Source organism: Triticum aestivum, chromosome 6D, assembly GCF_018294505.1.
Source record: "Triticum aestivum cultivar Chinese Spring chromosome 6D, IWGSC CS RefSeq v2.1, whole genome shotgun sequence".
Classification (NCBI taxonomy): domain Eukaryota; kingdom Viridiplantae; phylum Streptophyta; class Magnoliopsida; order Poales; family Poaceae; genus Triticum; species Triticum aestivum.
The window spans coordinates 409,648,989-409,661,499 of record NC_057811.1 but is presented as its reverse complement, the minus strand read 5'-3'; positions in this window follow the sequence as shown (position 1 = coordinate 409,661,499).

Here is a 12,511-nt window from a genome sequence, read left to right as displayed (position 1 = left end):
GTACCAACTTCTAGATGGCGGGCTCATGGGTTGTTCCGACGGCGACAGTATTCCGGACCCTTTTGAGCCACCAAGTCAGGTTGGAGTTTTTATGGCTGGTGCGCAGCCTGTTCAGAACCCCGCTGCCGGATCGGGAAACCCGGTGCCGTCTCCGGCTCAGGTGCTGATGGATCTCACGGACAAGATGACGGCCCTATTAACCACCGCGGTTGACCCGGCGAATCAAGCTCAGCATGACGCGGAGGTGGCACAGTTAAAATTGGATTTGATAAAAGCTAAAGAGGATCTTGCAGCGGAAGGGATCAGGCTGGCTGCGGAGCGGGCGGCTCTCGACGCCCGGACTCAGCTGATTCAGGCACAGTCCTTCCAACTCACGATGGATCAGAACGCGGCCAACAAGGTCATGAGAAGGAGGCATCAGAAGGCCCAGTCTCGACTCCCACCGGTTTACGATCCACGAAATCTCTTCAACACGCCGGGTGCAGGATCTAGTAACCCGCCAGGGGTCATTGCGCCCGGGTCTGGACCCCTTATTCAGCCACGAGTGATGGGGCCTCCCCAGGTGCCCCCTGCCCCGCCTCAGTATGTGCCAATACCCCCGGGTCATTATGATAACCCGCTGGAGAACATGGTGGCTGCGGCAGCACGACTGGCGGCTCTCCCCGTTGACGGCGACTCTCCGGCGGCCATCGAAACCCGCCGGGTCAGGGAACTCCTGCAGACGGCACTGGCACAGCAAGAGGCGTACTCCTACAGCCGGGACAGGATCCACTCGACCCCTCGTCCAGGCCAGAGCCCGAGTTACAGCCGGCACATGGTCTCAGCAACCGGCTCAAGTAATGTCCGACGCCATGACCCGCCCCCTGGCCATGGCCCGGCTCATAATGGAGCCTTTTACGCAGCAGACCAAGCGCGGCAAGAGGCGGAGCAGGTGCCTCAATTGACGGCTTACCAGACCCCCCCGGCTTATCCGACGACGTCCGTTGATGTGGGTATTTCTACCAGGACCGGGGGTGTCCCTTGTTTGGTGCCAGCTATCCGTAATGAACGTCTACCTAAGGACTTCAAGGGCCCTAGGAAGGTGCCTAACTATACAGCTGACTTACAGCCTGCAGCCTGGATTGAGAGTTATGAGATGGCTATGGAATTGCTGGAGGTCAGTGAGGCGGCCATGGCCAAATATTTCACCATGATGTTAGATGGAACTGCCCGCACGTGGTTGAAAGGGCTACCACCGAACTCCATTGGGTCTTGGGCTGAGCTGAAAGCCCGGTTCATTCAAAACTTCAAAGATACCTGTAGGCAGTCTATGTCAATTGTGGATTTGACTAACTGTAAGCAGCAGGAGGGTGAATCCACGACCCATTGGGTTCGCCGGGTCAAGGAGATCATACATTCGTCAGATAAGATGGATGCCGGCTCTGCAGTCTTAATGTTGGAACAGAACTGTCGCTTTGTGCCCCTTAAGATGAAACTCGGGCGGCTTAAGCGCGACTGCACCGATATGGGTACCCTAATGGCGGCTCTTGTCAAGTACGCCGATTCCGATGGTACCAAGGATCCCCCTTCAGACGATGAAAGGACAGGGAAGGGAAAGAAGAACGGCAATGGCAAGGGTCCTCAGTTTAACCCACGGAACCAAGGAGGAGGCAAGCGTAAGGCCGATGGCAGCCCAGAGTTTGTAGCCAACGCCAACTCCCAAGGTAATAACCAGCGACGCAAGGGGAGGCCCCCTCCCCGAGGCGGCGGGGCAGGTCCAACGCTGGAGCAGCTGTTGAATGAACCTTGTCCAAGGCATGGCTCTAGAGAGAAGCCAGCGACTCATCTGTGGAAGGATTGCGCGATCATGAAGGCCTTTAAAAGTTACAATGGCCCGGGCGGCGGCTCAGGCGCCGGCGGCTTTCATGGCCCGGGCGGCGGCTCAAATTCCGGTCCTCAGAACGGTCAAGGGGGCTTTAATCAATAGTCTGGTCAGGGTCATCAACAGCAGCAGGGGGGTTATCAGACCAACCCAAAGCAGCTTAGCGGTGGACAGTATCATGTGTTCACCACTAGTTTGTGCAAACGAGATCAGAAGCTTTACAAGAGGGCTGTTAATGCTGTTGAGCCGGCGGTTCCACGCTACTTGCGGTGGTCTGAGCAGCCTATAGTGTGGAGTAGGGAGGATCACCCTCCCCGGGTGGATAACCCGGGCCACTTGGCCTTAGTGGTAGCTCCTCAGGTGGGAGGTTATAAGTTCACAAAGGTACTCATGGATGGAGGTAGCAGCATCAACATCCTCTATTATGAGACTTTTCGCCGTATGGGACTGGTTGATAAGAACCTCAGCCAGTCGAACACTATCTTCCATGGTGTGGTACCTGGTAAGTCGGCTTATCCAGTCGGCAAGATCGAATTAGAAGTGGCTTTTGGTGATGAGAACAACTACAGGGTGGAGAAATTGACCTTTGAGGTGGTCAAGATAAGAAGTCCATACCATGCTATATTTGGACGGCCGGCTTACGCCAAGTTCATGGCACGGCCGTGTTATGTGTACTTACAGCTCAAGATGCCGGGTCACAATGGGACCATTACGGTTCACGGCAGCCGAAAAGTGGCTCTTGAGTGTGAGGAAGGTGATGCAGCTTATGCAGAGTCTGTTTGTGCAACAGAGGAGTTGAAGTTTTACAAGGACAATGTTGACCCAACAGACATGACCTCTCTAAAGAAGCCGACTACGGAGACTGAGCCGGCGATGAAATTTAAGTCGGCTGATGAAACTAAGCTTGTTGATTTTGTTCCAGGAGATTCATCTCAGCAGTTTAGTATCAGTGTCAATCTGGATCCAAAATAGGAAAGCGCGCTCATCGAGTTCATCCGTGAGAATAGGGACATCTTTGCGTGGAAGCCTTCTGACATGCCAGGTGTACCTAGGGAACTCGCTGAGCATACTCTCAATGCTGATCCAAAATTTAAGCCGGTCAGACAGTTCCTTCGACGGTTTAATGAGGAGAGGCGGAAAGCCATTGGTGAAGAGGTGGCCCGGCTCTTGGCGGCCGGGTTTATTGTTGAAGTTTTTCACCCAGAATGGTTGGCTAACCCAGTGCTCGTACTCAAGAAGAACGGCACCTGGCGGATGTGTGTGGACTACACGGACTTGAACAAGGCGTGCCCGGCTGATCCTTTTGCTCTCCCCCGTATTGATCAAATCATTGATGCTACGGCAGGTTGTGCACGCTTAAGTTTCTTGGATGCCTATTCCGGGTATCATCAGATTAAGATGGCAGTTAAGGACCAGGAGAAGACGGCGTTCATCACTCCCTTTGGAGCCTTCTGCTATGTGTCTATGCCCTTTGGACTCAAGTGTGCACAGGCGACTTACCAGCGTTGTGTACAGAATTGTCTTCATAAACAGATCAGGCGCAATGTTCACGCTTACGTGGATGATATTGTGGTGAAATCCATCAAGGAGGAAACCCTGATAGATGACTTAAGGGAAACCTTCGATAATCTCCGGGTCTATAAGATGATGCTTAACCCGGCCAAGTGTGTTTTTGGTGTTCCTGCAGGCAAACTATTGGGCTTCTTGGTTTCTGACAGAGGCATTGAGGCTAACCCGGAGAAGATCAAGGCCATCACTTCCCTAGCTAAGCCGGCGTGTATAAATGACGTTCAGCGTTTGGCGGGTCGCATCGCTGCTTTAAGCCGGTTTATAAGCCGTTTGGGTGAGAAGGCTATGCCCTTATATCAGTTGATGAAGAAAACTGATAACTTTGTCTGGAATGATGCCGCTAATACCACTTTTGAGGATTTGAAAAAGCAACTGGCAGAGCCCCCCGTCCTTGCTGCTCCGGTTGATAAGGAGCCCTTGCTACTATATGTGGCGGCAAACGCACGAGCCGTCAGCGTGGCTATTGTGGTGGAGCGCAAGGAGGCGGGTAAGGAGCATCTGGTTCAGCGGCCGGTTTATTATGTCAGCGAGGTGCTCATTGAGTCCAAGCAGCGGTACCCGCGTTGGCAGAAGCTCGTGTATGGTGTGTTCATGGCGAGCCGGAAGCTCAAGCATTATTTTCAGGGTCATCCCATCACTGTGGTCAGTTCTGCCCCTCTTGGTGATATTATCCAGAACAGAGAGGCTACAGGGAGAATTGCCAAGTGGGCTATAGAACTTGGACCTCATGGCCTCAAATATGTGCCACGCACTGCTGTTAAATCTCAGGCTTTGGTGGATTTCATCAATGATTGGACGGAGTCACAAGTGCCTGAGCAAAAGCCGGATAACACTTATTGGACTATTCACTTTGACGGGTCCAGACAGCTGGAGGGCTCGGGGGCTGGTGTTGTATTGACTTCCCCTAAGGGTGACAAGTTCCATTATGTGCTGCAGTTGATGTTTCCTTGCACTAATAATGCGGCTGAATATGAGGCTTTGCTTCACGGTCTTCGGGTGGCTAAGGAGATGAGCTTAAGCCGAGTAAGGTGTTTTGGTGATTCAGACTTGGTGGCTCAACAAGTATCAGGCACCTGGGATTCTAAGGATCCTCTCATGGCGGCTTATCGCCGCGAGGTTGATGCCGTTGCTGGGCATTTTCAGGGATACCAAGTGGAGCACATTGATCGCACGAAGAACGAGGCGGCTGATGCTTTAAGCCGGCTAGGCTCTCAGCGAAAGCCGGTGCCGCCTAACACTTTCCTGGATGTCCTGTATAACCCCTCGGTTAAATTGCCTACAGAGGAGGACTTGGCTGTCCCAGACCCGGAGGCACGACTGGTGGCGGCTCTTCATGTCATACCAGACTGGACAATGCCATACCTGGCTTATATAACCCGGGGAGAGTTGCCTGAGGATGAAACTCTGGCCAGGCAAATAACCCGGCGGGCTAAGTCAATGATCGTCATCGATGGCGAGTTACATCATCGCAGTGTTTCAGGGGCATTTCAACGTTGTATCTCCCCTGAGGAAGGCCAAGAGATCTTGCGGGAGATCCATGAAGGGGATTGTGGTCATCATGCCGGCTCAAAATCTCTTGTAGCCAAGGCTTTCCGTCATGGTTTTTATTGGCTGACGGCTCACGCTGATGCAGAGGACTTGGTCAGTAAATGTGATGGTTGCCAAAGGTTCTCACGACGGGCTCACGTGCCGGCTCAGGAGTTGAGGATGATCCCAATCACTTGGCCCTTTGCGGTCTGGGGGCTTGATATGGTTGGGCCTTTTAAACGGTCCAAGGATAAGAAGACCCACCTCTTGGTGGCAGTTGACAAATTCACAAAGTGGGTGGAAGCTGAGCCAGTTAGCAAGTGTGATGCAGCCACGGCGGTTCAATTTATGAAAAAGGTGATTTCCCGCTTTGGTTTTCCGCACAGCATTATAACTGACAATGGCACCAATCTCTCCAAAGGCGCCATGGAAGAATTTTGTCAACGAGAGCATATCCGACTTGATGTTTCTTCAGTGGCTCATCCTCAATCCAATGGTCAGGCTGAGAGAGCTAACCAGGAAATTCTGAAGGGTATCAAGCCCCGGCTTTTGGTCCCTTTACAACGAACGCCGGGTTGTTGGGTGGAGGAGTTGCCCTCCGTCTTATGGAGCATCAACACTACTCCTAACAGGTCTACAGGCTTCATGCCTTTCTTCATGGTTTATGGAGCAGAAGCAGTCCTCCCCAGCGACATCCGTCACGATTCACCTCGCGTGGCGGCTTATGTTGAGACGGATAATGAACAGGCGCGCCAAGATGCTCTGGACTTGTTGGACGAGCAGCGTGATGTGGCCGCAGCCCGTTCAGCGATTTACCAACAAGACCTACGCCGTTATCATAGCCGCCGGGTCAAATCCCGGGTCTTCCAGGAAGGCGACCTTGTGCTCCGGCTCATCCAGGATCAAACAGATGCACACAAGTTATCCCCACCTTGGGAAGGGCCCTTTGTGGTCAGCAAGAACTTGCACAACGGGTCATATTACCTCATTGATATTCGGGAGCATAAAGATTCGCGTAAATCTGAGGAGGAGACCCGTCGGCCGTGGAACATAGCTCAGCTTCGGCCTTACTACACTTGAGCTACCGGCTCTCGTGGTGTACATATTTGTCTCAGACATGTATATATTATGATAAGCAATAAAGCAGGACCTCTGTCCTTTATTCTCCTCCAAATATGCGTGTGTTGTTTTTTACATGCTGATTTAAAGGAGGATCCGGCTTATGATCGTATTCGAGTCTAGCCGTAGTCAGTAAGGTCACTTGGGGGCTTCCTATTCAAACATGGGTCGTATTCGAACCAAAGAGAACATAGCTGTCGATACCCACTTGATTGGCAAAGTGCCAAGCTCATGGGGAAGTTACCTTTGGTCATATTTGAATCACAGTTTAACCCCTCTGAGAACCGACGTGGATCGTATTCGAATCAGCGTCGTTAAACAATTTTAAGAATCATTTGGGGGCTTCCTGTTCAAACATGGGTCGTATTCGAACCAAAGAGAACATAGCTGTCGGTACCCTTTTGATTGGCATCGCCACACCCATTGGGGGCTATATGATCGTATCCGAATCTTAGCTTAACCCCTTGGGGCCGGGTCTTTGGTCGTATTCGAACCGGAAGCCCCTAAGTTCTTCTGCTTTTTCACAAGTTTATTCTGAGGTATGCATGGCCGGGTCTCACTTGCCGGCTTAACTTTGGTTTACAGTGTTAGTTGCTCGTCATGGGTGTCATTAAAGCAAGTAAATCAGAGTTAAGGTGTCAACCTTACTGCCCGGGTTATTTAAACCGGAAGATGTTTACAGGCTGTTCAGTGTGTTATTTTGGCTATGTTCAGAGTGTAATTAAGGACCAGCCTTTTTTGATTCATATTCCGGGTTATTTATCTCAAACACCTGATTCTCAGGGCGGTAAGCCGTCTCGAGACTTGTGATTTGCCTTTTCTATGCAGATACTTAAAGGGCATCTTTTGAGGTTGAGAAAAACAATGGGATGATTATGACCCGGAGAAACATCAAAGAGACAAATTCAAAGGGCTTTTGCATTCAAAACGTGCACGATGACACGGCAGAGATAAATTGTTGCACTTGCTCTATTACAATCATTCTTCAAGTCTAAAAGATGGAACAATGTTTGATAAGCCGCCAGCTAACTTATGATGCCCGCTGAGTTGAAGTCCCCGGCTCATTTCTGTCTTCTCCTCCGGCTGATCCCAAGACCTCGAAGGTCGATGATTTCCAGTTGATGCCGCTGAGAGCTTCGAACTGGGCTTCTTCGTCAATTAACCCGGCCGGGTCAATCTCCGGGGCGAAGGTGTGCTGACGAGCCGGAGGGATCAGATTGAGGGCTTCATAGCGAGGGGTGGGAATCCTCTGATTCTCCGCATCATAACCCGGCTGGTACTTGGTTAAGTCGGTGTCGTTCCCGATGAGGGTGGCCACCGGGCGTACAACCTTCACACATGCTGCGAAGTCCTTCTGGTCGAAGGCTGAGCCGTCTTCCTTCAGGCTTGGGTAACCCAGGGCGATGTCTGCCGGGTCTAGCTCCGGCAGGAATGCTTTGGCCCGGCTCAGCGCGGAAATTGCTCCGGCTCTCGCGGAGGCCCGTCGTAGCTCCTGGATCCGCTGCGGCAGAACAGCGAGCCGGCGCAGGACTTCGGCCAGATGAGTTGGCACCTCATTGGATAGGGCCACCACAGCTAAGGCACGCTGTGACCCGGTGTAGAGCTGTTCCACCAGGGTATACACGGCCTTTAACTTGGTGACCACGCTCTGGTTGAGGTTGGCACTCCTGAGACCTGTTTCACAAGATCAGATAAGCCGGCGACAAGGATGAATCATGACATATACAGATTTGATGAAAGCCGGTGAGGCGACTTACCGAAGATAGCAGCCACCATTTGGGAAACCTGGCGTTTTAGGCCGGAGAGCTCGGCGGTCTTCTCAGCGAGAGCCTTCTCCGCCTGTTCCGCCCGGGTCACCAGTGCGGCCTTCTCTTCGACCCAGGCTTTCCTCTCAGCATCAAACTCGGTCTTCAACTTTTCTTGAGTGGCGATGCTAGATACAAACTTGGCGTTTGCCTTCCGGGTCTCCGTCTCCTGCATCTTTAGCTGGCTCTTGAGATCCGCAAGGTCCGCCTCTAGTTTCTTGCTAACAGCCTGCATGTATTTCTGGGTTAATTAACAGTTGTTATATAAGTCCCAAGCGCTTTCCAAGCAAAGGCACTTGGCACTTGGGGGCTAATTCATATTGAACGTCTCTATCTACGTACTGCCGGCTCAGTTGAGTAAGCCGGAACCTAAGTCTACAACATATTCAAGTATAAGTCATCGACTTGGGGGCTAGCATGGCAAAGGTAACTATGCAGTAAAGTAAGAAGACGGCAGAAGGGTACCTCGGATTTTTGTTGGATCTGGTTGACCATGGCAACCTCGGCGTCCCGGCTCTTGTGGACTTGGCTGATGTAGCCAGAGACGAGCTCTCCAATGCTCAAGTCGGTGTAGCCGGAGAGGTCCAGGTTCACCCGGTGGGGCTGCAGTAACTCCCCCTTCGCGGAGCACTTGGCCAACGCGGTCGGTCTCCCCGGCTCAACGAATTCCGTCCGGGTGATTACCACGTCCGGGTCGTCTGCTGGTGGGGCTAAGCCGGAGGCCTCCGGGTTAACCGACGCTTCGGTCATTGTCTTGGTAGTCGGGGCAGGGGCCTCAGGCGCCGTGTCCATTGGAATGGTGGCTTCGGGGGCGGAGGTAGCTGGCGGCTCTTGAACCGTCGCCTCCGGGTCAGGCAAGTCTGGCACTCCGGCTGACCTGGTTTTCTTTGCTCTTTTGGTGAGCTTTGCCTGGGCACTGAAAAGACAGAAGTGTTAGGCACACAAAGAGTAAGTACAGACAGATAATGTAAGGAGATTGTTATTACCCGGGTGCAGTCTTGAAGGCCGGCAGACTTGACTGCATGGAGTCACCCGAAGAGGGGGAGGTCTCCTGATAATTGGAGTCAGAAGAGTTGAGTGGCTGACGGATAACGCCCGCCAACGGATGAAAAGGGTACAGGTGAGAAAAAACCTCAGTGCGACGCTTCCTTGTTGCGTCGGGTAACCCGGCGGAGAGGTCGGTGTCCTTGCGGGCCCGGGTGTGACGCCGGCTTTCGTGAACCTGCTGCTTCAAAAGAAATTGAGGGTCTTGATGAGCTAATGGATGGGAAAAGCTTACTTTCCTGGTTACTCTTCGGACTTTCAGCTGTGGCAAAGGCTCCGAGTCGGAGGAAAGTGACATTACCTCTTCAACCACCGGGTTACTGGCGCCGGTGTCATCCTGTCAATAAGCAAATGTTGATAAGTCGGACAGCAACAAACAACAAATATGGCAAGAATTTAAAGGTTTAAGGATTACCTCTGACTCGGAGCTGTCGCTTAATTGCAGTAGCTCCGAAGCAGTGGGTCTGCTTCCCTTTTTGCGAGGGCGGCTTTCTTAGCGGCTTTCTTCACCTTCCTGGCCTTCTTGGCCGCTTCATGGTCATATTTGACCCGCCAGAACTTATCATCAGCCTGAAAGATAAAATGATTGATTCTTAAAACGGTTCAATTGAAGGTTATATGCAGACGAAGATAAAAGTTAAAGTCAGCGGCTTACCGCTGGGGCTGGATTGGTCTTGCAGAAGGGGGCTAGCCCGGTTCTTCCGCAGTCTGCCAGGCTCTCGTTTAGAAGAGCCTTGGTCTCTTCCTCTGCAACGTCTTCTGGAAGATCATTGCGACTGTGCCTCTACGGGTCATCCTTTCGCCCGGTGTATTCACACATTAAGCCGGGGCGGCGGCTCAATGGGATCACCCGCCATGAGATCCAAACCCGGACCAGATCAATTCCGTTCAGACCGTTGCCTAGCAGGGCCTTGATCTTATTGATAGTTGGAAGCAGAGGTTGGCGTTCCGCTGCAGTCAGTTTGTCCGACAGCGGATGAGTCGGCTCTAGACGGGTTGGGCGAAAGCCGGGCAGCGGGTTCTCGTCAGCCGGGGACGTATCTTGGCAGTAGAACCAAGTCATATTCCAGTCCTTGGGGTGGCTTGGCGGTACTGCGTAAGGGAACAGACAGTCCCTACACCGCTGGATGGAGATGCCGCCTAATTCCAGACTTGGCCCGTTGGCACACTCGTTTTGGCGGTTTAAGTAGAACAGCTCTCTGAAAAGCAGTAAACTGGGCTCTTCTCCAAGGTACACTTCGCAAAAGACTTGGAAGTTGCAGATGTTGGATACGGAGTTGGGTCCTATATCCTGAGGCCGTAAGTCAAAGAAGTTGAGCACGTCCCTGAAAAACTTTGAGCCGGGCGGTGCGAAGCCCCGGCTCATATGGTCTGCGAAGATCACTACCTCCCCGTCCCTTGGCTGTGGTCTCTCTTCCGACGGGTCAGGGGCACGGTAGGACATGCTTTCCTTCTTAGGCAAATATCCGGACTTAACGAAATTGGCCAGGGTCTCGTCAGTGACGTTGGACTTCATCTAGTTGCAAGTGATGGGAGCTTTGGGAGGCATGGTGGAGGTTGGTGGTCTATGATAAAGAAAAAAGTGTCCGGGTTAATTACAAGCCGGAGATCTATTGTTCAAACTAAGATGGCGGCTTATGAAGGGGACTAATGATATATATTCAGATACGGTGGGTTAGTTAAGCCGGAGGATTCTACAGAGCATGGTTCTCTTTAAACCGGAAAGTTCTACGGTGTGTGTTTTCTTTAAGCCGGACAGGTAAGCCGCCAAGATTCAATGGTTGCAGTTTTTACTAAGTGTGGTAAAACAGGTTTCGCATACTACTGTAACTTTTTTGGATCAAAATGGTCGGAGCAAAGAAAATTTTCTAGACCTAAAATGCGGACGCAGGGGAGTTCTTGAGCTCGAAGGGGATCTTATGCAGTGGAAAGAAGTGCGTTTTTCAGGTGAAATGAGTAATAAACAACTACTGCAGTAAGTCTACACATATCCAAGATCAAACAAGGGTGGCAACTACAAGAACTACTGAAGCCTGCGAACCATGGAGAAGAACACGGATGAACTGTTTGAACTCTACCACAGATCTGTTCTAGCAAGGCAGAGGAGACTCACCGGAATTGGGGAAGAGCGGAAGTCGCCGCCGTTATCTGGTCCGAGTCAGGGTGATGCAGCGGCCGGGTTGATGAAGACCAGGGGCGCGACGGCGGCGGCAGTGGCAGAGCTCTGGCAGAGGAGCGACGGCGCGAGGAGGAAGAAGAGGGCGTGAGAAGGACCCGTTGGGCCGGCCTATTTATAAGGCGAGGTCATAAGTGGGCGCGAGATTCAAGGAGACCGTGGCGTGATTATCTCCCCCACACGACGCCTCGATTTTCGGAATGACAGTAAAGCAAAGATCCGTTGCGGATCTGGCGGAGTAAAAAACGGACTTAATGGAGGATGACGTCACGGCGGATTATCCGGAGTCCAGAGGATGACGTCACTCCGGGTTATGGCCTTCACATGAATGATAAGCCGGAGATTTTTTCTGTCAGAAAAGTTGAAGATTGACATGAGCCGGCTCAAATCAATCTGGGGCCTAATGTTGAGGATGTAGACCTTAGAGTCACCCGCCAGGAGGGGCCGGGTTACTCATACGGTCGTTGCCAGAAGCCCGGAGCCAAGTTTCAAGACGATGGGCCAGAGATGGGCTGAGACCCGGATATGGCTTAAGGCCCGTAGTTATGATCATTATTATAGTAGAACTTGTAGTGTAAGGCAAGTATAGTTTAGAGTCCGAGCCGGATACTCTTATAAGCCGGCCGGGACTCTAAGGGCTGCTGGGCGTCAGCCTCCCTATATAAAGGGACGACCCGGCTGCGGTTTAGGGGCGACAACAATCTCATCGAGAGCCGGGCATAGCAGTTTAGCTCCCTGGTGATCGTAACCCTAATCAATACCACCTGAAACTGGACGTAGGCTTTTACCTTCACCGTAAGGGGCCGAACCAGTATAAACCCTCGTGTTCCTCGTCCCGCATTAACCCCTTCAAGCTTCCTAGCTGCGATGGCTCCACGACTAAGTCCTAGCTCGAGGACATCTGCCGTGACAATTCCACGACACGGAGCGATCGCCGCGCTGAGCCGGGCCAAGGCTTTCCTGCCTGAGTTAGACCCGGCAGACATCGCCCTCGGCTATCCAAGTCTGAAGGAAGACGGCACGGCTTTCGACCAAAAAGACTTCGCCGCCTGCGTGAAGATCGTGCGCCCGGTGGCAACTCTTATTGGAAATGACACGGATCTGACCAAGTACCAGCCGGGTTACAATGCGGAAAATCAGAGGATCCCGACCCCTCGCTATGAAGCCCTGAGTTTAATCCCGCCGGCTCGTCAGCACACCTTCGCCCCGGAGATTGACCCGGCCGGGTTAATTGACGAGGAAGCCCAATTCGAAGCGCTGAGCGGCATCGACTGGAAGTCGTCGACTTTCCAGACCTTGGGAACAGTCGGAGGAGAAGAAAGAGATGAGCCGGAGACTTCAACCCAGCAAGCGTCTTAACTTCTGCAGACGGCTTACAAAACAATGCTCCACCCTTTTGGACTCGATGAG